Source organism: Cavia porcellus, unplaced genomic scaffold, assembly GCF_034190915.1.
Source record: "Cavia porcellus strain 051 isolate PalLab524CR breed Dunkin Hartley unplaced genomic scaffold, mCavPor4.1 scaffold_5, whole genome shotgun sequence".
NCBI lineage: Eukaryota > Metazoa > Chordata > Mammalia > Rodentia > Caviidae > Cavia > Cavia porcellus.
This window is the reverse complement of record NW_026947488.1, coordinates 16,450,953-16,476,537: the sequence shown is the minus strand read 5'-3', so window position 1 is coordinate 16,476,537 and position 25,585 is coordinate 16,450,953. Positions and strand designations below refer to the sequence as shown.

Here is a 25,585-nt window from a genome sequence, read left to right as displayed (position 1 = left end):
AATGCCCTGTTCCGTGAAGCACACACCCCACAGCTGCCTGGTTCACCCTTACAAAGTCAAATGAGGCATCCCTTCCCCCAGGAAGCCTTTCCTGACATGCCAGGCTGCTGTAGATGCCCCTTTCTGCGCCCACAGTCTCCTGCACCTGCCTTTGCTTATTCCTTCTCTCCTGGTAGTTGCCGTTGCAGTTCCATGAGACCGTGTGGCATAGGAACTGCCTTTTTAAGAATCTGATCCATCTTGGAACATGTAAGTGCTCAGACATTGCTGGCAGTGTGCTCTTCTGGCTTGGGATGTGGAATAGGGAAGGGTGGGACAGGAGGTCCAGAAGCTCCACAGTCAGGGCAGCAATATAACGAAGCCGTGGTCTAGTATTTGTGCGGTTTGCAGAGATGGGCTTTCTGAGTTGCCTTGAAGGGTTTTCCATCAGCTCTCAGAACAATTTGTGTGTATGTGTGTGTGTGTGTGTGTGTGTGTGTGTGTGTAGGAAGGACAGTAGGCTACTCTTATAGACAAAAGCAGTTTAATCAAGGTGGTTTGACTTAAGTCTATTCCTTGTTCAGACTCCTGCCCAAATTCTGCATTCAGTCTTCTCCCAGACTTCTGGATTCATATATCCAGTTGTCTACTTTCCATCACCATTTAGATTTCTAAGAGTATCTCAAGTTTAATGCCTCCCAAACTGAAATACTTGATATTCTGTATCTCCACCCCAAACGTGCCCTTCTGTAGTATGTCCTGTGTACCAGGGGTGACTTATTTTACCCACCTTTGTATCACTGCAATAAACAGCTGAGATAAGCAACTTAAAGGAGAGAAGTTCAGTTTGGCTCAGGTTTTCTGAGGTTTTAGTCCACGGTCATTTGACGGTTGCATAGGCCCATGGTGAGGCAGTAACATTGCAGAAGGGCGGGGTGAAGGAAAGCTGCTTACCTTATTGGGGCCAAAGAACAGAGAGAATAGGAAGAGAGCCCAAAAAGGGCCAGGGATAAAATACAAGCCATGCCTCTATTCTGCTTCATCTGATTAGACCTACCTCCTAGTAAGTCCAGTGAGCTAAGAGCTCATCAGTGAACCAATCATTGATAAAATTAGACCCTGAAAGATCCAATCACTTCCCCAAATGCCCATCCGCTGGCAACCAAGACCCCAGCATATGGGGGCATTCCAGATCTAAACCATAACATAACTTAAATCCACCTGCCCAGATTAAAAAAAAAAGAAGTCATCCTTGATCCTTTTTTCTCATACTCTGTATGTGCCCAGTCAGCCAGTCCCATACCCTGTTTTGTATGCTACCTGCAAAACAAATCCAGAATCTAACCCCTTTCCACTGTAGAGTCCTTAATAAGGTCTTCCCTGAACACACACCATTTCAAATTGCTTGTGCCTTTCCGCATTGTTTTATTATCCTTGCCACCATCTAACATACAGTGTGTCTTCTTAATTAGTTTTCTTCTCAATTCTTTATTCCTCTTGACAAAAATTGAAGCTCCATAAAGGACAAGGATTTTTGTCTTTTGTAGCTGCAAAAGCTAGAAAAGTGCGTGATAGTCAAACACGAAGTCTGCTGCTAAGTGTTAGGCCACCCAACTGTCTCTGAGCCCTAAAATTCTTTCTGTGCCAGCAATAGAATAATCTTTTACCCCTGAATCCAGGGCTAGGGTATTTACGTTTGTTTAGGCTTCTGCGTGTTAAGCCTGGCCATGGCCCTCCAAGAGAGCAGAAGGCAGTAGCATCTGGGAAAGCGGGTCAGAGACACTGAAGGCAAAGTCTGTGTCTTGGGACATTACGAGGTGGCCTCTAAACAATGGCAAGACTGAGGAAATTAGGAGGAAGAAGTTTCTATCCTCTGAGGGGTCCCAGAGCAAAGAATGGGGAGTGCATAGATGGGGACTTCTAGAATTAGGCCATAGAATTAGGTTAGGGCTTGTCTTGCCTCAATAACTGGGATAGTTCCTCATAACCAACTGCTATTCTCTTTGCTGGACAGACCATCAATACTCAGTCACTATATGCCCAGGACATGTACAGGACACTGCAGTGGGTACCTGTGGATTATCAGTAGATGCAGAAGTCTACCCCTAGGGATGCCCCTGAGGATGGAAGAATGCAAAGCATGGCCCAGTTCTTAACAGAAAGGAAAGCAGTGGCCAGGCTAAGAGTGTTGGAGAAGGATGTGCCGAGCTGGAGGACCCATCCTGTCTTTGGGTCAGGCAAGTCTGGCAACAGCTGCCCCTGAGAGGTTTAGGGCCCCCTGCCAGGTGCTCATGGAAGTCATGGAGAGCAGCAGGGTCCCTTCCATACACAGTAACCAGGGTCTAGGGAGGGACATAGCCTCAGCCCTCTCCACCTGCAGTGGGACTGGGCCAGCTAAGAGACTAGGTTAAGAGGCAGAGCCTTGTGCAAAGAACACTGGAAGAGGAAGGAAGGGTGGGTCTCGTCTCATCACATCACATTTTCCAGCTTCCCTGCTTAGGCCTGTGCCATTTCCTCTACCGCCTCCCTGCTTCTGTCCCAGAGCCACTTCTCCTGTGAAGCCTTTTCCGACCATCCCCACTCCTACAGGGATCACGTCTGTAACTGCATTAGTGTAAGTCACTGAATAATTCGTTGTCATTTATCCATCCTATGACTTGTCTTCCTGGTTTTTGTTTGATTTTGGTTTTTGGCACTTGGGCATTTACTGATTTAAGTTGTAAATGGTCACTCTGGCCACTGGGAAGAGTAGATACAACAGGTAAGAGTGGACAATGGGAAGCCAATGAGGTGACAGAATCATCTACTGTCAAGATGCCTCAAACACACTTGAATAAATGCTGTGGTCCAGTGAACCCAGGGCAAGGGCCCATCTGTTTTGGGTGAGAAAGAATGTCGGCTTGTGGCTTGGCACATTAGCAAGTGTTTAATTCTTGATCCATGTCTTTAGATTGATTTGAGCTACTAATTAAACCCTTGCTTTAAAAATATATGTGTTCACATCCACTTTAGGAGTTCAAACCCTGGATAAAACCCAAGGTCTGGTTGCTTTCAATTTGGATTTTCACTTCAAGCTTAGGCAATATGAGTAACTCAGCATGTTCTTCCTGGTTCCACATGGAGCTTCTGGCAAACGAGGACATATTGGGGCATGTGGAGGGTAAATGGAAGGAAGGGCAAATGGAAGGATATCCCTAAGGACAGGGATATCCTAGAAATGACACATCTGGAGTCTGTACCTGTAGCTTCTGTAGTTTATTGATCTTGGACAGAAGTTTCATTTCAATAAGGGGAAACGGTTGGACCAAATGGAGGGCCAAGGGCATGCAGGCACAGTAATCAGGACAGACAGCAGCTGGTTGTCAAAAATTGTATAACAATAGCACATTGTTCAGCCTCAAATAGGAAGGAAACTGACACATGGATGAGCCTCAAGGACATCATGCTCAGTCTGGGTGGGGAAGAATCCCACCCTGGCTGATCAAGATTCTCTGAACTTGTGCCCCTCCCCCTGCATACTCCTGTAGGTCATGTTTCCTGCTGGGCTGTTGGAGTCTCCCAGCTCTGAGTGGAGTCCTCGGTGGCAGGGAGCAGCAGGCCAGGCTCTGGTGCAGACACACAAGTTTCCTAGATTGCAATTCAGCCATGCTTCCATGAGGAAGGGGAACTTGTGTCCTTCATCCTCACCTTCATTCTGAGAGCAAAGGACATGAGGGCCAAGGAATAGGGATGAGTACCAGGCAGGTTTCATTGCTCATGTTTGGTCCCTGAGGGCCATAGCGGATGGAATAGTTTTCCAGAACAGACCCAGGGCTGAGGTGGGAAGCTTCTAGCACACTAGCTTGGAGTGCTTTACTGGGCCAGTCCTGAAGATTGGAGGATGGGTTTGGAACAGTGTCTCACTGCTGGAATGGTGACAGAGCCAGGTTTCTGTCAAGCCGCAGGACTATGTAAGAATGATCTTCACCTTCTCTTTACTTTGGTCACTAATGGAGAGGACAGTCAGCTCCATTCTTGGTTGCAGAATATATGACCTGAAGCCCGAGCTGGCAATCTAGGTTATTCAGCTAACTTCTTCAGCCCTTGCCATCCTATGGGCCTCCTCATCTGTGTCACTTGCCTGTGATCCCTGCCACAGTGGCTTGTGATCTCTGATGAAGATCGCGACCATCCTCTGTGAAGGACACATTGCCACCTTCACCTTTAGTGTCAACGTCACGTATTAGAAACATCACATATTAGAAAAACTTGTATTACTTTCTTTTTTTAATTTTTTTGTCTTTTTCCTTTTTATCGGTACCAGGGATTGAACTCACGACTACCTGCTTGCAAGGCAGGCGCTTATGCCACTGAGCTAAATCCCCAGCCCCTAGTATTACTTTCTTCTTTACCTCCACACCACCACCAACCACAGCCTTACCATCCACACCTCCTGCACCCTTGTTACCACCATCCCCATCATCCCTTGGTAGCATGTCCCTCATCCCACTGTGACTATCACCACAGATTCTAGTATTAGTGTCATATTTGCATCATTACCACCACCCTCAGCGACACCAACCCTTCCCCTATCTGTCATCATATCACCACCTTTAATCTTGTCCTGCATCGGCTTTGGCAGCACATACATTAGCATTGCAATGATACAGAGATTAACATGCTCCTGTGCAAGGATGACACCCAGATTTGCGAAGTGACACAAATTAAACATATTTTTCAAGAGATTTCCTGTCCTATGAGAGGATTCACTGGAGGTAGCAATCCCTCAAACATATTTCTATGATCTCCAAATTACTGGCATTGCTCTGACAATCGCTATAGATAAGATATTCAAATTTGTTGCACATTGTAAGGTTTTGAGGGAGGGTTTGCAGCTATCCTCACTGGGCAGGGAGAGTTGGGATATTAGGGTAGGTTCTTGCTTCAGATTGGCTGTGGGGTAAGGAAAAATAGCAGGTGTCATTTGTGTGTTCTTTTTCTTAACTCATAAGAATTTTCTTCCAAGAATTGACCTCAATGTTTGTCATACTTTACACTGTTTGAAATACCCAATGGAGATAGTGTTATTTATGTTCTTACTTCATAAACAAAGAAACTGAAGTTCAGAAAAATGTAGTAATTTCCTGAAAATCATAAAACCTGGAGGTTGGGGAGTGGAGTTTAAATTTAGATTCAATCAGGCATGGTGGTGCACACCTGTAACCCCAGCTCTTGAGAGGCTGAGGCAGGAGGATTGCCATGAGTTGAAGGCCAGCCAAGACTATATAAGTAAAACAAAATTTACTACATAAAAAAAATGAAATCCAATTCTGTAGGCTCTGCATCCTACTGCCTCTTATAACCTAGCATCAGGACTTTTGTTGTAGCATCAGGACTTTTGTCTACAATTGCAATATATTTATGGAAAAAAGCCTAAATATTGATCAAACAGGAGATTGATGAACTGCTGTGAAATCATTAAAAAGTACAGTGTCAATCTATATGCATTATCATGGAGAGATGCTCACAAACATAGCTGAACAAGTTAATCACATTCCAAGTGGAGGTATGCTGTAATTCTATTCATGTAAAATATATGTGTAAACCCTTAAAATGATTACTTGAAGATTGTTCTCAATATGTTTAGAAGGTGATAGAATTTCAGTTGACTTTTATTTTGTAAAAAAATATTTTCAAGTCCAAGGCCAGGCTGGACAACTTAGCAAGACAAGACACTGTCCCAAAATAATAACAGCAGCAACAATAAAGGGATATGGTTATAGCTTTGTGATAGAGTCCTTACTTAGCTTGTGTGAAAACCTGGGTTCAATTCTTAATGTGGAAAAAAGAAAAGAAAAAGGGAAAAGAGAAGAGAGGAGGATTATAGAATTATTTGAATGTAGCACTTTTACAAATAAAATATATTTATATGAAAATTCTTTAATATTAATTAATCATCAGTGAATAAAGAAACATCACATTTTCTGAGTCTTAGTTTTAACTTTTTATGTCTATATGTGGCTGTCAGACCAAGTGAATTAATACATATGCATGCACATGTATGCACCCTTTAACTATGAGCCTTGGATGTGTAGGAGCCTAGTGCGAGCCCTTGTGGAATTTAACAAACATCATTTTGCTATGTGCATCTTCCTCGACAAGGTTAGTCTCTCTCAGACAAATAAGCCCTCCTTATTCTCTATGAATGAATCTTCAGGGAACAGGACATGGCCACTCTGGATATAATGGGAGAACCTAAATCCTAGAAGAGGGAAGAGGTCTCTCCAGAAAGGGAACTAGAAGTCTTTCTTTACTAATTTCTTCCAGGAATGAATACCCTTGGTGGCATTTTAGAATCATATGTAGTCCCCAGGCTTCCTCCAGACCAATTAGGTCCCTAAAAACTAATACAGCCAGGTTTGAGAATTTGACCTCATTTTAATTAACTAATTAAAATAAAAATTAATTAATTTTTTTGAGATAAGGTCTTGCTATGCAGCCCAGGCTAGCCTCAACCTTACAATCTTCCCATCTGGTATTAAAATCCTCATACCCCCTCCCTCATTACTTTTGGGCACTATGAGCTGTTCTCTGCAATGCCCCTTTGCCATATGCCCCTCTGCCTTGGAGCCAGCCAACTATGGACTGAAGTCTCTCCAAACTGGAGCTAAATAAACCTTTTCTCCTTTAATTTTGGGTGTTGGGTATTTTGTCTGAGCAATGAGAAAAAAAGTAGCTAAGACAGAATTTGGTACCATGTATTTCAGGAACCTTTGGCACTGGCTTGTAGGAAGAGTTTTGAAAGGCTTAGAGATACTGGCTGAAAAAACAGAACTGGAACACCTAGGGCAGTGTTGAATGGTCACAGCTCAGCAGAGCAGGTTGATAGAAATCCTGCTGGTAAACAGCAGCCTCAGGAGATTTCTGCTTGGAAGGACTGTACTGGTTTTTGGACTCCAGATAATGTGTGTTATACCTGAGCAGAAAGTTTGTCTGCCTTTTGCTTATGTCCAGAGAGTTTGAGACTAAGATTAAGGACAATGGACTAATTAATCTTGCAGAAGAAATTTCAAGGCAGTCTAATGTTGAGGCGGTGGCATGGTTACTGTTGGGGGCTTTTTAGCCAAATTTATGTTGATAATCAAGAGCAAAGAGCCCAGCACAATGATTTAAAACATTATCAGTTTGGCCAGATAGGAAGTGCCAGTAAAGCTGTGGCCTGAAAAGATGGAAAAGGGGAGAAATTGGTTACAGAAAAGACTAGCAAGTAAAGGTCAAACTTTTCAGGAGAAAACAACAGAAAAGATGGCCTGAGAATATCACAAGAGGCAAGACTCCACCCTTTTCAGCCTCAAAATTGCAAAAGTGAAAGACTTTGCTTTGAGAACAAACCCCAGAGCACCATGTTCCAGGATAGCAGCAGCCTAGGGAAGTTGTTCCTAAAGATTTGGTCCATGGGCACTTGACCCCTACAGACAAGAGAGAAGGCAGCCTGGCTATAGCCCCAGCTGGTGGTAGGCTTCCTGGATTAGGGTAGTGCCATCCATGTGGTGCTGGATTTTTGTGTGTGAAGAATGTGAGAGTTGTAGGGTCAGAAAGGCTTCCACCTAGACTTCAGAAGAAGGTCTGGGAGGCCAAGCAGTGTCTGAGAGGGCAGTGTGTGAAGCTGTGCATGTGAAGCTGAAAGTACAGCAGAGACCACACAAGTTTGGAGAGGCCAGGAACATGAATCACCTGAGGAAAACTACAAGGAGGGAGCCTAGCTAGCCCAAGAAAGAAGCCATGGGAGCTACTACCACAGGAAATACCACAGGAGTGGAGCCACCCAAGTCCTTTGAATTTCACATCTTCTTACAGATTACCAGACATGCTGGACTTGGAACTGTAGAACTTAATGTTTGCCCTGCTAGATCGTGGACTTGCTTTGTTCTCATTCCAATGTATTTACTATTTGTAACTTTTGGAATGGAAATCTCTATCTTGTGCTATTGAATGTTGAAAGTATTTAACTTTCTTTTCATTTGTATCATGGTTTGAGGCTGAGAGTTGGGCTCAAATCTCAGAGTTTGCCTTAAATCTGAGAGTAGACTTTGAACTTGCACTTTTTAGCAATGCCAAAACGAATACAATTTTGGCAATTCTTGAAGATGGGCTAAATGCTTCTTTTGCATAAAAAGATGTTCATATGGCTTTGGGCAACCAGGAGGAGAATGTTATGGCTTGTACTTAGATGTCTTGCATTCTTCCCATGCCAAAAACCTAGCACCACATGGATGGCACTACCCTAATCCAGGAAGCCTACCACCAGCTGGGGCTATAGCCAGGCTTCCTTCTCTTTTGTCCTCTTCATGTGGTCATAGGTGGGCTTTGTCAGAAGTGGTTGGATTGGGAGTGTGTGATTGATTCATGGTGCAACGCTGGCCTTAAGTGTATGGTTACTAAATCAGTCCACTGAAAGGGTGATTTGGCAACACCTTAATCCTGGAAGCCTAGGTAGAGTATAGAAGGGGCTAAAAGATGCTGTTAAGATTTCTCTTATTGCTTTCACTACCTTGTGGGTGCTATGAACTGTTCTCTTCTGCAGTGTTCACTCCTCTGCCATGTGCCACTCTGCCGTGAAGCCAGCCAACTATGGACTGAAACCTCTACAAACTTTGAGCTAAATAAACCTTTCCCTCTAAAACATCCTCATGCCTCAGCCTCCAAGGTACTGGGATTACTGGTATTTTCCAAACTATGTGTCCTTTTTACCTTAAAATATTTATGTATTGCTTGTTTTTTAAAAAACAAAATACACTATTATGTTTACCAAGAAACATTAAAATTTGGTGAAGGCAACAGGTGAAAGTGTGGCCCTACTCTTCCACCAGAATGGATGGAGACCATAGCAAGCCCCTTCCCCTGATCTGGGTCTTGTGTTCCTCCTAATATGACAGTGATCCGATGACCCGTGGGAGCCAATCCCCCTCCCCTAGGATATGGCACCCAAGGCTCCTATTCCTTAACCCCTCTGCTCACCTGAGCCTTTCTAAAGCCTGTCATGCCCACCAAGCAGAGGGCAAGGCAGCTTCCGGGCACTAGGAGATCAGAGTCTTAGCATTCTAGGTCAAGGATAGAGGCTGGGACTTATTCCTGCAGCTGAAAGAGAGTTCCTGGTCCTTTGGCCTGAGAGAAGTATTTTGCTTTTCTTTTTTGGAGAAATAGGTATAAGATAAAAGGAAACGGACTCTAGAGGTAGAACCACTCATGTTGGAGGGACTCATGGAAGCCATTGAGCCTGTTCCCTAAATCACTATTCCTGCCTTTGTTGGAGTATCAATCTAAGCATCATCTACTCCAGACATGAATCTAGGAGACTCTGAGCTGGGCATCTCCTTGGTCCTCCCGTAGACCTGGCCAAGATTCCCGCTGCCTGTATGAGGGGTACAGTGAATGATGAAATAAGAGATAGACACAATTTTAGTAATGCATAAAAGGCAGAGATGGGGGGGATGGCTGGGAAGTCAGTGCCTCAGGATGGGCAAAGACAAGGACTCCCCAAGTTTGCCATTGTTTGTTGAGCACATACATACATTTTCAGAGGGCACAGTGTATTTTTCCTGGAACAGGGTAACGACAACTGTGGGCTAGTAAAAACAACAAAACATTCTTTTTTTTTGGTACCTGGAATCAAACTCAGGACATCATGGTGCCCAGGTAGGTACTGTGCCACTGAGCTATATCCCTGGCCTGAACAAAGCATTCTTGCAAGTATGAGATAAAGGTCAATATGGAAACTGTTTTTTTCCCCAAGCAAAACTTTTATTACCACTATTGCATTATCTGAAGATTCTTGTCATCCTCAGCAGGTCTTTATCTTGCTCTGTGAGCATCAGGCTTCTGAGGGTCTTCCTGGCATGACCAGGGGCAAGTGGGAGCTTCCGCATACCTCTTGGGCCACAGCGGAAAAATATGTTCCAAACTTGGGCCCCGGTGCCTCCTTTATTACAGATGCTGGTCCCTGAATGGTTCACCTTTTTTGTTTTTGTAATTGCAGAAGCTGGATCAGGGTGAGCTGTGGCTATTAGACGTCAGTTAAGTTTTTCTGTGATAGACAAAAAGTAAAATCAAAAGACATCAACAAATCATTACTATTACTATTATTTTGTCTTTTTTAGACAGGGTTTCACTGTGCAGTTCAGGGTGGCCTTGAACTCACTTTGTAGCCTAGGCTGGCCTGGAACTCACAGCAATCCTCTTACCTGAGCCTCCTGAGTGTTGGGATTACAGGTGTGTATCACCACCCCTGGCTTGCAAACAAATTATGATAGACACATTTATATAAAATCAAAAATGGGCCATAAGATACTTCCATAGATTGAGTTGGTCAAAAGCAGTAGAAAATTTGTTCCAGTCTTGGATTTTTTTTAATTGAAACTCTGTGTTGGGACATAGATAATACTTCCTTTTATAAAGCATCTAGGTCTAGAGTTATATTTTGATGCATGGCCCCCTGAATGCATTTTTAAATATGTTCCCAGGCATGAACAGACCAATTATAGGGCAGGAGAGTGATATAAAATCTGATGACATTTGAGCCCTTCCTGTGTTTTCTATTTCATCTCCCACTCTCAACATGCTGGTTTCTAAAACACTGATTGCTTGTAGAGGAGTCCTCTTGCCGATGAAATCCCAGCGGAATACATTTGTTCTCTGCACACAGACTCAAAATTTTAAAGCGAAAATAGCAAGATGTAATTGGGGTTGTGGAGGCAGCTGTACTCCTCCTCTTGGTTTTTGTAATTGTGTTTTTAAAGAAAGGTGAGTATGCAGGTGTAGTCGTTTTTCTTTTATGTAAAGCCTGGCCTTTAGTGAATCTGTCTCTGGCTGCAATTGCTTTCTATGCTAAAGGCCCAGCTCTGCCTCACTGCCTGTATTATTTATAACTAACTTGGCTGTTTACAATATTGCCTTCTCTAAAGGACCATCTCTAACTCGGTTAGCGGAGAAGGGATGTAGCTTCTATCTAGCTGCTTCAAGATTAGAAAGGTCGATGTATATAAGGGAGACTGCAGTCAGGGGGTCTTCTCTAGAGAGCTAATCTAATGGCTCTCAGGTCGAGGTCACACTGTGGCTTAGCAGCTATGAATCTCTTTATGAGGCTTCTCCATAGAAGGAAACTAGCACATTTATTGTTAGTTCTAGCTGCACGATCACTTGGAATTTGGTGGCCTCTAGGCAAGAATAAGCAATTTTTTTTGAGAAATTAGAGCATGTATAATCAAGGCACCAAAATGGAAAGGCAGATTGGGGAAAGAGCCAAGTCTAGAAGCTGTTTTTATGGGACCAGAATAGCGATGGTAACCCACTGGCTCTTAGAGCCCTCTGCTGATGGAATTTGATATTTTTTTTACAAGTTTCTCTAGGTTTAGCTGTAAAAAGATGGAGTTTGGTGGGTTAGGAGGACAACTTTAGCTAAAGAATTTAAAGATTCTTGTTGAACTTTTATAGATTTTACTGTAGTTTTTTTCTTAATGATCCATAGCAGTGGTCAGTTACTGGTTTAGCTGAAAACTGCTGGAAGAGACCAGCGATTGGAGCCTTTTTATATCCTGCTTATTATTATGGCATTGTTTACATATATCTTTTGGTTAACTTTTCTGTTGGGTGTTTAAAACCAAGTTAAGGTGAGACCTGTGTTAACTAAAATTAACCTCTTGTTGTGTACCAAGGGTAGTTAAGTCTCTTCATACAACACTTTGGAACCATGTACAGAGCCTGTCAGCTCCTCTGTCAGTGTCAGCTGTCAAGATGGGTCATGGTCTTGCTTAACCGTATTGCTTTCTGTGAAAGCTTGGAAGACCTTTCCCTCTCGGTGACCGTGCTACGGCACACTATGCACTTGTTGAATCCCATCCTCTGAGTTCTAGCAATCTCTTTGTTTAGGAGGTTGGATGACTCACCAAAGCTGTAGGATCTTGCAGAAAAGATTCTCTCAAGTTTGGGATCCTTGTTGACCTTAAAGGCCCAGGGCCAAAATATTGCCTGTCATCTTATAACAGGCATCTTTTCAGTCTCAGTGTCTAAACTTTAGTAGTTGAACACCCAGAAGAGAAGCTCAGTGACTTGGGTATTGCAGTGGGAGCAGGGAGTTTAATTATTATAATTTTATCTGAACATAAAGTACCTTGAAGTATAAAGTATAACCAAAGATGGTTACTCCTTACCAACCGTGATTATTTTAGGAGTTGGATCCCTGTAGAATGTTAACAGACAACAGTTATATAGTTTTACAAGGAATTGGAGATCAAAAGCCACACAAAGTATTTTAGCATAACAACCATGATCACATTGTTTTTGTAACACATTTAAATGTCCATCTTAATGATCCTTGTCCTTATGGAAGGACAAGACAGGGAAGGGAGGGTATGGAATAGACTTTTTAGTCAAAATAGACTTTTTAGTCACCTAATTTGTTACCCTTTAATAGAATGTCACTGAAGAAGTTTGTGACACTGTCTGGACTGCTCCATGTCTAGTGACACATAGAGAGAACTGGCTCCCATCTGAGTCTCTCAGCTAGTTATCTCAATATCCTAAGAGAGAAAAGTAGCACTTTGTCTGTTGGTTTATTTATTTAATGTTGAAATAATGAGGCAGGAGGATTCCAAGTATGAGCCCAACATGAGCAACTTAGCAAGATGCTATCTCAAAACAAACAAACAGCTTTGATAAGTTATTGATGCTCATTCCATTGAGAATTGGCATCAGCATCCTCCCTTTGAATCTGGGTTTGCCTTATTGACTGTATTACAATCAATACATTGCAGATTTAAAGATGGTGTGTGATTTTTTTCCTTTCCTTTTCTTTCTTTTTTCTTGTACTGGTAATGGAACCTAGGGTCTTGCACAAGCTAGGCAAATGCCCTACAGCACTGGCCCACATCTCCAGCAAATACTCTATGGTTACCGCAGCTTTCTTGGGAGGCTTGATCTCACCATATGAATGCAAATTATAGTGTTGCCAAGATGAGAAAGGATACTCAGAGAGGAATAGTAGGTTCACAATTTAGATTGGTGCTCAAAACACCTCTGAAACAAGTGTCCTTTAAGCTGAGCAGAATGAGGAGGCAGGAGTGTGGAGGGAAGAGACCTCGGGTAGAAGGGTGCTCCCAGAGGTGGAGCAACTGCTGCGTGCACAGAGCTGCTCCTCAGCCCAGGAGAAAGTGACATAGGGAGCTGCAGGAGGTCCAGTGTGGCCTCACACTAGTGCAACAAGGCCAGCCTAAAATGACAGACAGACAGACTCTCCGAAGCAGTGTTATGCTTTTACTCAGGGGCTATAGTTTCCTGTGGCAAGAGAACCACCCTTTCCATTTGTGGTTGACTCCCTGACAGTATGGAAGGACCAGACAGGGACAGGAGGGCGTGTCTCAGATCTTGGGGTGCAGCTGTGAGTGCGGAAGACAGGCACATGTGAACTTGGGGTTATGTCTACACCTCTGGCTTCCTTCCATTCCTACATCTGGTGTGTGATGTGAAGGGGAATCTATTAGGCTATGATCAAATCCAAGCTTTCCTTTGGGGAGCAGGCTGTGGTAGTGATGATGGGACATTTCAGTGGGAAAGAGACATTTTGGGGTTCTCTCAGATTCACTTCCTCCTGATCTAAGCTCCCCTGCCAGTTTCCCCGGGATCCTCCAGGGCTCAGCAGTCCCCCATGGCGTGGAGAAGGCGCTCCCTCTCTGCCCATTCCGACTCCTCTCTGTCCACTCACATGTGGTTCCTCCCGTTGTCCTACTCAAAGTATGACTCTGCGGTCTTTTTATTCTTTTTCTGTTTATTTTTTTGGTAGTGAGTATTGAACATAGAGCCTCTCTACCACTGAGCTATATCTCCAGCCCTTAATTTTATTGAATGTAATTGACAGATAAAATCATATACATTTAAGGAATCCAACATCATGTTCTGACCTATGTATAAAATCACTACAATCCTTTGAATTAACATATCCATTACCTCCCATACTTAAAGCAATTCTTAATTTATCCCTTTGGAAGCATTTTATAGCACAAGCCAAAAAATATTTTTAAGAAAAAATAAAAATGTGCTTAGCATCTTGCACCCACAGATGAAAACAGTTAAATGAATGCCATTCTTCATGATTTCTTGATATTTCTATGCATTAATATATTTTTGAAAACTAAAAATGGGAAATGCCAATTATGCAACATTATAACTTGCTGTTTCATTTAGGAAATGTAGGAAATATATTTTCATCTCAATAAATACACAGCAACATTTTAATCTCTCTCTCTCTTTCCCTTTTTTGAGACAGGGTCTTGCTGTGTAGCTCAGGCTGGTCTCGAACTCACAGCATTCCTCCTGCTCCTGCCTCCTGAGTGCTGGGATTGCCGGCCTGCACCACCATGCTCAGCCATCCAGTCACTTTGGTCACTAAATGATATAATTAATAACTTTTTGCTTGCCTCCCCTAGGGTCCTCCTTTATACTGCCCTTCCTTGTCTTCTCTAACAATGGTCTCTCCTCACTGCATGGCGTCTTTTAAGATCCCACCTATTAGAAAAAACACGTGATACTTATCTTTATGATTTGCTTTATTTTACTTAAGCTGATGATCTTCATTTCCATCCATTTTCCTGCAAATGACATAGTTTCATTCTTTGTGACTGAATAATGCTCCACTCTCTCTCTCTCTCTCTCTTTATATATACACACACACACACACACACACACACACACATACATACATACTACAATTTCTTTATCCATTCATTTGCTGATGGGTGCCTAGGCTAGCTCCATACCTTTGTTATTGTGAATGTTACTACAATAAACATGGGTATGCAGGTTTCTGATAGTGTGCTGACTGCAACTCCTTTAGGAATATTCCATGGAATCATATCAATCGATCATGTGTTCTATTTTTGTGCTTTATGTTTTGGTTTTGTTTTTTGTATCTTCACACTGATTTCCATAATGGCAGTACTAATTTACATGTCTACCAGCAGTGTACAAGTTGCCTCCTCATCACCCTGCTCCCACCATGTAACATTGTTGGTTTTTTTGGTACCAAGGGTCAAATTCAGGACCTGAACTTGCCAGGAAGGTCCTTGTGCCACTGAGCTACATCCTGGGCCCTGTTGTTATAATTTCTAATGACAGACATCTGACTGGATAAATGGATATATCTGTAAAGGGTAAAGATGTTGAATATTTTTTCATGTATTTATTAGCTATTGGTACATCTTTTCAGATGAGTCAGTTAAATTCAATTGCCTATTTATTGATTGGACTATTTGATTTTTTTGGTGTTAAATTCTTTATATGCTCTCTATATCAATTCTCCATCAATAAATGACCTCTACTATAAAATTCACGGAACAGTGAAGAAAGATTGTCTTTTCTCTACCATATGTGTTTCTCTCCTTTGTCAAGAATCAGATCGTTGTTACATGGGTTTATTTCTGTGCCGTCTATTCCATTATACTGGTCTGTGTGTCTATTTTTTCCAGCACCATGCTGTTATGTTATGATGGCTTTGCAGTATAATTTAAGGTTATTTTGATGCCTTTAGCTTTGACTTTTTTGCTTAGGACTACTTTGGCTATTCTTGGTCTTTTGTGTTTCCACATGAATTTTAGGACTTTCTTTTAGTTCATTGAAGAATGTCGTTGAAATATTGGTAGTCATTGTGTGGAATCAGTGTATCACCTTTGGTAATGTGGCCATTTTAACAAGATTAATTCTCCCAACCCACAGACTTGGGAAACATTTTCATCATGCAGTGTGTTCTTCAATTTCTTTCTTCCCTGTTCTGTACATTTTATAGTAAAGGTCGTTTATCTCCTAGGTTAGATTGACACTTAGGTATTTTATTTTAGCTTTTTGAAGCTATTGTGAATGTAATAGGTTCCCTGATTTCTTTCCCAGCTCATTCATTGTTGGTGCATAGAAAAAGCTATTGATTTTTAAATGTTGACTTTGAATCTTGCCGAGTCTTTTTTGTATTTTATTTTGAGGCAGAATCTTACTAAGTTTCCCTGGATACCCTCAAAGTTGTAATCCTTCTGTTGCTTCCTCTGTGAATGATTTTATAGGATAGAACAGTGGGGCTGGGAGGTGCTTGTTTGAAAGGCAACAGCTCAGATTCACTCCAGATGTACCAACTCAGAATCTGTTTTTGAAGGAGTTCTCAGGCCACTCATAATATTACTGTTGGAGAAGAATTATTGCTGAGCTCTGGGCTTCAGAAGCCAGAATCATAGAGGCCGGGCAGTGGAAAGGGCACGAAACTCACGTTGTACTCCAAGCTCCATTTCTTCCTTCTCTCCTCAGTTTGCTTATGGAAAGTTTCTCTCTTCCCAGGTACCACAGAAACCTCCCGTCTGGGTCAAGAAGATGCACTCGTTCTGCTCTGCAGCTGTCCTTGTCCTTCTGTCCAGCTTGGTGACCAGCACCCCTTCCCCAGCTAAGTCCCAACTCTCCCTTCCTCTGTGGTTGGTAAAAGAGTCACGAGGAGCAGGGCTGGGGTTTGGGTAGAGTCAGATCTCTCTCTCTAGAATTTTCCTGGGAAATTAGGAAGGGTTTTTTTTTTTTTTTTTTTGTGGTTGTTGTTTTGTTTTTTGGTACCAGGGATTGAACTCACGACCTCACATTTACCAGGTAGGCACTTATGCCACTGAGCTAAATCCCAGCCCTGTTTAGGAAGTCTTAACTCACCATCACTTCATGACTAAAAACACCTATTATATCAAATATTCAATGTTTGTCAAACAGCTAGGTCAGACCTTGGACTCCACTCTGAGACTTTCTTTTTTCCTGGTCGTTGGTCATTGTTAGCTTCAACTATCCTCTCTGAATCTCACTATGGTATTGTTGCCAGAGTTTTATATTAAAAGTTCAGATTCTGAGGGTCCCAGCAGACCAGACGTGGCCACGCATCCCATAAACTCAATCCAGGAGATGAGCAGTGGTAAAGGGCAGGGAAGGGGCTTTAATCACAGCCACCCTGGGAAATGCAGATACAGAGGTTCGATGTCTGTCTTTGAGGGGAGCACAAAAGCATTGGGCTTTTACAGAAAGGGGAACAAAAGCAAGTGTTCAGGGGTTTGCATGGCTGTCAGTGTGGTGATCCTGGTCAAGTCATGTTCTGGTTGATGACTATCTGAGGGCAGTTTCTGGGAGGTTCTGGGAGAGACATCATTGCTTTCAGGGCAGTCAGTTCCTATCATGATGTGAAGGCAACTGCTTAGGATCATTTTTCCTCTCTCTCTCTCTCTCTCTCTCTCTCTCTCTCTCTCTCTCTCTCCCTCCTCTGTCTCTCTCTCTGCGTGTGTGTGTGTGTGTACCTCATCGAGGAATTGTTTGTAGGCCCTGTCTTTTCTGGAACCTGTGCACATTTAGGACGTGACTTTCAGAAACTTCTCTGGGTGTCTGAACTGGACATTAGAAAGCTGGCAATTGGGTATTCCTGCAAATTCTATAAATTACTTTGGTTATTCTTATCTTAGTCTCCTCTGTCCTGATAGGAGATGAGATAGACTCATTAAGTTTAGGGACAGTAAATCTTGTAATAAAAACACCACCTAAGTGATTAGCATGCCTGCATACAGAGCTAAATAGGGATCTGATGCAAAGCTTTAAGGTAACAAGGAAACATAAAATTGCTAAGTGAGCTTCAATGTATAAGGAGCTAGTGCCATAGGTGGCCAAAATAATTTACCAGTAGTCAAGGAAGATAGAAAATTTAGGAGCTTATGGTACACTGCAAAAGAGCAGTGGGTCTGAGAGGACTGCGCCATTCGGGTGAGAGGCTGTTTGGTAGATTTGGTGTTTACATGAAGAGGGGACCCCCTGGAAAGCTTTCCTCGGGTCACATTGGCTCTATGGTCCATCCACCGGAATTCTAAGGGCAGCCAGGTGTTGTCTGAAGACTGATATAATGGTTTTGTTCTACAAGGTCCAGTGCCCTTGACATCTTAGAAATGGTCCTTCCGGGTAGCAGTAATTGACAAATGTGTAAAGACTGACTAATGTTTGTTGTCAAGGGGATCAATAAAATACAGGTTTGTATTTCAGAGACTTCAGATGTGGTATTGGGATAGAGGAAGAAGTAATATTCTTTAAGGCATGACAGGCATTACCTAGCTCCAATAATTATGAATCTGTGAAGAATGCTGTTTGTGTGTACACTCCAGCTTTAAAAATCAAGTCTTGAAGAAGTAAGCTCTCCCTGTGAACCAGCGCCATGTGTGGGCCACCCCTCCCGAGAGGACAGCCAGACCCCAGCCCCTCCCAGCGTGCAGGCCTGGAAACCAAGAGCCACCCCTCTCCCCTGCAGGCAACTGGCTGATGCAGAGAAACACAGGCTGTGACCAAGCTATTGAGGTGAAATGCAATTTGATGCTTGTGGTGTTTGGTGTTTCTCTGACTTTGCAGGTCTAGAGCTGGGGGTCTGATCATCTGTTCAGAGGATCACAGCATGCAGTGTGGCATCTATGGGGCATCTCCTTCTGAACGTGGGAGCCATTGTTAATTCCCTATTATCTTATTTTGAAGTCTTATATCATTTTTATTATTTTGCCGGGTTGGGTTCTATTCTGTTTTGTTTGATTGTGTTATATCCAATGGCATGGGCAGCTGTTTCAAAGATAGCAAGAGATATTACAGTAGCCATTGTGGATTTACTATTGTCTTGTTTTGAAATCCTTTATTGCATCCTTTGTTTTGTTTTATAGGTTCTATTTGGTTCTGTGTGGTTTGATTTTTACTATGTCTGAACCACCTACAGCTATTTTAAAGACAACCAGAGGCATTATGGCAACCATTGTTGATTTCGTATTGTTTTGAAGTCCTGTGTTACTGTTTTGATTGGTTTTATTCTGTTTTATTTTGCTTGGTTTTACTCTTTTTTAAAAAAATCAAGTCTTAGACATCATACAAATGAACCCATTAATACCCAGTGAGGACCCTGATGTTTTTAAGTTACCACTAAATCATAGTTACATCTAATAACATGAATGTCCTGGAAAACAGGAGATCAGATGGAGGATCCACACGTCCACCCCTGTGCTCCCTGCTCTGTCACTGGCCACACAGGCTGTTTCTGCTGCTCACCAAGCAGACTCACAGTGTCCCCTCCTAGCAGAAGGTGTCTCTCTCCTGTTCCTGCCGCCCCACTAGAGCCCTCCCATTGTGAGTCCCGGCAGGGCCCTGCACTCTTCAGTGCCAGCCCCAGGCCGATGGTGGCTGCAGAGGTAAGCAGAACTGTGTCCTGGAGAAGGATGGAACCAGCGTCTGTGGGTGGAGAGCAGGGGCCTGGGTACAGCCGGGGGAGCCGAGTGTGAGAGGGAAGTCTGGGGAGACGGGTGCTGTCTGTAGGCTATACACACATCACATCCACAGAGCCGTACTAAGGAGGCTCTCCTGACTTCAGAGGATGAAGTGGCAGGTGTCCTGTGAGGCCACAGACTGAGCACGTGCTCCTCAAGAAGCTCGGCAGAAGCTCGGCAGAAGCACTGCCACAAGTGCCCTTCACATAATTCAAACTGTCCCACCCTTTTCGGATGGGACTACTGAGGCAGCCACTCTGCAGTGTGGGTCTACAATCCTCCTAAGCTTTTACCACCTGGGCTGGTGAATTCACTTCAATCCTGACTGTCCCTTGGCTGTGAGGAGGACCATGACTGCTTGTTTCTGGGATTGCCTGGGATCTGTCAGGGTGTGCAGGGGCCAGGGTAAGGCCATCAGCAGGGACAGACAGTGAGATGGCACAGACTGCACAGCTGAGGTGCTGGACTCTGAGGCCGTCAGGGCTGAGCTGTGGCTGCCTTCTGCCCAGTTCACCCCCACCTCTGCTCCCTGCTTGTCCTCTCCTTCCCAGCAGGCTCTGCCTCCTTCATCTTCCCGGGCTTCACTTGTTTCAGAGCTGTTTCACCCGATAAGCTCAAAGCACCGCAAGAACCAAAACCCCGTGTCTTTGTATTGGTCACTGAGTTGTCCCCAGCACCCAGCTCTGTGCCCAGCACACAGGACACAGCAAGTAAGTATTTGTGTAAGGGATGAATGAGTGAGCTCATCTCATCCTCACTGTCTGACTATAGGGCCCGGCCCCGAAGCCCAAACTCTAGACCTCGCCCTTCACTTTGACCCCTCTAGGCCTTCACCCTCTCCCTGAGCTCCCTGGGGTGCACAGATGGGTTCCTTTTCTTCTTCTAGTTCTGAGCATCACCATACTGAGCAGTAGTAAGGGCTCCTGCAACTCCCACGACGGACATTGTTCCCTATCTCTGTCTCTTTGGCATGTTTAGGCACATTTTACTTCCTCTCTCTCTCTCTCTCTCTCTCTCTCTCTCTCTCTGTCTGTCTCTTTCTCTCTTCCTTCCTCCATTCCCTCTCTCTTGATTTCTCCTTCTCCCTTTCTTTTTCTGATACTGGGGCTTGAACACAGGACCTTGCCTGTGCTAGGCAAGAGCTCTACCACTGAGCAACAATCTCAGCCTGTGTATTCATTTCCTGATTAAACTAACAAAAATGAATTCTGTTCTTTGAAACTTAAAACCTTAACTGGCACATCTTCAAACATGGTGGCAATTCCTTCCCATGGTTCCAGGGCAGTGACAATTTCATTTGTCCTCCTTCAGACTGAGCCCTGACAGTTATAGGAAGCAAGCCCACCACGGTGGCTTCCACCTCTTGGTGACTATTCTAAAATTCCAAGCCACACAAAACCTGAGTTACTCTTCACCATTAAAGTTTTCTTACATTTACTTCTTGGCCTGAGTCAGATTTCAGGGCAGAGTGTTTTCCTCCACTCTGTCTTTGTGTCATTTTTTTTTTTTTTTACTGTGGTGATTTTATTTAATGATTCTTAACAGGAGATCTTGAGATGCTGTCCAAGCTGATCTGCAGTTCCTGGGCTCAGAATGATACTCCTGCCTCTAAGCTTTCTAAGTTGCTGAGACTGTAGGAACCAGCCATTCTGCCTGGATTCTCCTGACAGAGAAACTAGGAAGTGCAAGGCTCAGCTGGACTCCTCGCAGTGTATGTGTGTGTGTGTGTGTGTGTGTGTGTGTGTGTGTGTGCATGTATTTGTGTACAGCTATTTCGGTTACAATAAAAACCACCCAAGTACTGAGAGCTAATCACATACCAGGCTCCCCACTTAGAATTTACACATTTTGTTTTCTTTAATCTCCATTTCCTAAGACTCAGTGAGTGAGAGTACACTATTGTGTTCATTTTACAGGGGCAGAAGCGGAGGTAAGGAGATGTCACATAGCCCGCATACTTGTTTCCTGCGAGAGGCACAACAAAGGACTGTAAACTGAGTGGTTGAAGCACTAGGAATTTATTCTTTCACAGCTTCTAAGGTCAGAAGTCAGAGATCAAAGGCCAGACCTCTTCTACAGGAGCCAGAGAAGAATGTGTTCCGGGGTTCTCTTTTTAACTTCTGGAAGTTTCTTGCCTCATAACAACATAACTCCAGTCTTTGCATGATGTTAAAACAACCCTGTCTAACATTTCTTCCTTTTAGGTCGGACACCAGTCATGTTGGTTTAGAACCCACTCTAATGACTTCACTTTAATTTATTCTCGAAAAGTCTGTTCCAACTAAGGTCACATCCTGAAGTACTGGAGCTCGAGGTCTGCTGTGTCCTTGGGTTAGGGTTAGGGTTAGAAGATCAGGGTTAGGGTTAGGGTCAGTGTTAGAGTGAGGTTAGGAATAGGATTAGGGTTAGGGTTACCATAGCAGCTGAGGAGTTGTAAATCCAGGTCTATCTTTCCTTGAGTTGGAGGAGGACTGTAGAAGCAGATAACTCATTTTGCCCAATTAGGCTACAAGAGTTGAAACCCTGGTCCTCACTTGGGAGCTCTTACGAAGCAGAAGACCAGGCGCTTATTAGTTCATGTTGAGGTGGAGGAGTAGAAAGAGAAAGAGAATAGGAGGCTGCCAGTTAATACTAAGTTACCAAGCCGCTGTCACTGGGATTGGAGCTTAAGTCTGTCAAGGACCCTGGGAAATGAGGTTCTGACCCAGTTACCGCCTCTAAAATAGGGTAATGATATCCTCCCCTAGAAACTCACAACAGCTTTTCAACCATTCAGTATTTTGAGTTCTGCGTTGATTATGGTGCTGGGACATTTTTGAACAGTAAAGACCAAAGCAGCTTATCTGATTGTGCCTGTATTTTTAATTATTTTGGCTTCTGGCTGCATTCTCAATGTATTGTCTATTGCACTAAAAAACAAAACAAAACAAAAACAGGTAGCATTTCTTACAGTGTTGCTTTCTGGAAAGCGGCCCCAGGAGGTCCTTGTGCTCAGGTGTGCCACAGTCCTTCTAATGGGTCCCAGACATTCACAGGGGGATCCTAAACCTCTCTTGCTTCAGTGAATGCATCAGTTGGGTTCAGCCCCTAAGGAAAACTCTCTCCTAATATTGTACTGTTTATCTGATCCTCTGGCCTCTCACTGCTGTGGGGAGGCCTTTCTCTTGGGGATCCAGGATGCTTCTTCAGCCTTAACACCTATTCTTTACGAAGCTCTGCCTGCCCCCTGGTGTCAGGTGGGGGAAGTGCACCTCTCACCTTCCCCCTCAGCTAGCCTACCTCTTACCTTGGAAGACTGAGCTATTTTAGAACCTACTTTCCAGCACAGGGTCTCAGTGCAGAAATGGTGACAGAACCAGGTTTCTGTCAAGGTCTAGGGTTGTGCAGGTATTCAGCTCCTCTTTGCCTTCGTCTCTAATGGAGAAGACAGCCAGCTGTCCTCCTAGCTGCAGGACTGGTGGTCTAGTCACACAGCCAGCAAGCCGATAGTCCACTCAGCCCCTGCAAACTGTGCTATCCTGAGCGCCTTCATATCTCTGTCACCTGTGTGGTCCCTGCCACAGTGATGTGTCACCTCTGCCAGCAGTACCAGCCTCTGCAAAGGTCACATTGTCGTCTCACCCTGGCAACCAACATCACTTATTTTAAAGTCCTCATTAGAATAATGTATATTAATTCCCTTTACCTCCATATCTACACCAGCCACAGGCCTGTTCTCCACACCTCCTGCACCCTTATCCCCACCGTCTCTTAGCAACATCTTCCTTATTTCCTGACGATTCCCAGTTAACAGCATCACCTGCATCCCTGGCAGCGTCCTCATAAACCCTCCCCTTTTGCTCCCCCCAACCTCTCATCTTTCTGTACTGGAAGAGGCCTCACTGGAGGTTTCAGCCTCAGGCAGACCACTGTGGTCTTCGTGTTCCTGAAAACCGCCAGGGATAAAGTGTTCCAGTGCTGGGCATTGCAGATGTGCTGGCCAAGATAGCACCTGCAGGGGTCTGCACTGCGGGCAGCTGGCACCTTGTCTTCAGTGGAAAATGAAACAGGACCGTGGATGTAAGGGTGATGGAGCACTTACTGACCATATGCGAGGCCCTGGGTTTAACCAGCATCAGCCACAAAAATCATTTTAGTGTTACTTAAATGACACTGGAGAAATATAATTATATAAGTGGGAAAATATGTTTACATGAAAAATCTTCACTATTCTTGAGAAGTCAGCAAATAAGCTGATCTCTTTCGCTGAATCTCATTTTTACTCCTTTTGTATCTAGATGTGGTTGTCACACTCAGTGATTTACTAAACCACACACACACACACACACACACACACAGAGAGAGAGAGAGAGAGAGAGAGAGAGAGAGAGAGAGAATGCCTTCACACTGAGCTACATCTGCAGTCCTTTTTAGTCTTTATTTTGAGACAAAGTCTTGCTAAGTTCCCCGGCCACTTGCTATCCACAGGTGGAATTCAAACTTTTAACCCTCTTGCTGAGATTATAAGTGTGCACCAACAGAAGACTCTTCTTTCACTTGTTTGGGAGGGTCTCCCTGTATAGTCTAGACTGACCTTGAACTTGAGGTGATCTTCTGCCTCAGTCTCTTCAGTGCTGGATTACAGGTGTGTGCCATCACCCCCAGATTTCACTCACTTTTTAACTTTATGCTTGGCTTCTCTTTCATTTCTTGTAGCAAGAAGTATAAACTGAATGCCAGGCATGGTGGCGCATGCCTGTAATCCCAGTTCTTGGGAGGCTGAGGCAGGAGAATCTTGCTTGGGAGGTTGAGGCAAGAGGATCACTGTGAGTTGAAGGCCAGTCTGGATTACATATTGGGTTCAAGGCCAGCCAGAACTGCATAGTAAAGTCATATCTCAAAAAGACAACCACAAGAAGTAAAGAAGTATAAATTGAGCCAGTCTGGACTTTGTGGAGGTGGGACCACTGTCCTTGAAGCTGGTGGGGGCTATTGAGCCCACCCCTAGCCAGCATTCACCAGCCCCAGCCTAGCTAGTGCAGACTTGACTCTCAGACACCTTCACTGGTGAGCAACCCCTAGGGGCCTCAGTTTCCCCATTTGTAAAATGAGTAGGGCAGACAGCGTGGTCCCTAAGGGTGAAAAAGCAGCTGCTCTCTATTCTGTTGTTACTGGTTCCCATCCAGAGCCTCCCAATCAATTGTCTCAGCATCCCAGGAGAAAAAAATAGAGCTCTTTGTCTGTTGTTTTAATTTTGAAATAATGAGTTTATTGTTTCATATGAATAATCATCTTAATTTTAAATAATCAAGTTAAACTAAACAGTACAAACAAGAGGCACCTTCACCCAGCCGTCATCCCATCATCCGTCTGAGTCTTCCTGTCTTAGAAGAGGATGTGCTGGAGGTCTCGGGATCCCCAGCGCATCTCTGTGGTGTCAAAATTGCTGGCATTGCCCCAACAACCTCCATTGTGGAAGTGGCATTTGCAGGGGCCTTGCAGAGGCCGCTGACACAGGGGAGGGAGGGAGTGTTGGGATTTCTGGACAGGTTTTTGCTTGGGGTTGGCTACAGGGGTAAGGAACAGCAAGGAGTGTCACCTATGTGTCCTTTTTATCATCTAATTATTTTTTCTGAGCACCTCTTTCCAGCACTGGCTTCACTCTGCTTTATTTAAATACTTTTTGGAGAAGGTGGTTCTGTCCCCACTTCACCGATGATAAAACCGAGCTGCAGATACCCACCATCCACTTCCCAGATGGCGGAGCGCACCGTGGGGGATGGAGGCAGGCAGCGGGGAGCAGGTGGAGGCAGCAGAGTGGCTCTGGGGACCCACTCACAGCACCTCGAGAGCCACAGCAGGTTGGAGGTAGAAAAGTCACTGATTCTATAAATTTGTACCATTAAAATAATAATTAGCAAAAGAATCACTTTGTTCCAAAGAAAAGCCTAACCTATATGCTATATATCTCTGTTTGCAGATTTGTATACATGGATGGGGTCTCTTTAAAATTTGAATTTATCATGTCTGGGTGCTGGTGACAGCATGTCATGTTGTCATAGTAACTGTCCCTATGGACAGTTCTGTTGGGGGACAAAACCTCATGTTTCCAATATTAAACCCACACATATTCTTAGGACTTGCATTGTAATTGTTCCTTTTCTGTGGAGAGAGTTGGTCTTCAATAATCAACATGGACATGATACTTTTACGAACTTCTGAAAATAATTGTCTGGCTCTTAAGAAAAACAATTAGGGGGGCTGGGGATTTAGCTCAGCGGCATAAGCGCCTGCCTTGCAAGCAGGCAGTCATG

At 43.9% G+C, this 25,585-nt stretch overlaps 1 long non-coding RNA gene and 1 other non-coding gene across 2 annotated transcripts; both read left to right on the top strand.

Moving 5' to 3' along the window:
- The first annotated feature begins 4,579 nt into the window (after positions 1–4,579).
- LOC111756193 (U6 spliceosomal RNA) lies at positions 4,580–4,687 on the top strand. The gene has a single exon (XR_002790669.1). It is a non-coding gene; the product is annotated as a U6 spliceosomal RNA (small nuclear RNA).
- Positions 4,688–8,324: 3,637 nt separating this feature from the next.
- LOC134475873 (uncharacterized) lies at positions 8,325–22,134 on the top strand. The gene is made up of 4 exons (XR_010047203.1): positions 8,325–8,665; positions 16,327–16,433; positions 18,159–20,002; positions 20,838–22,134. It is a non-coding gene; the product is annotated as an uncharacterized LOC134475873 (long non-coding RNA).
- Positions 22,135–25,585: the final 3,451 nt, after the last annotated feature.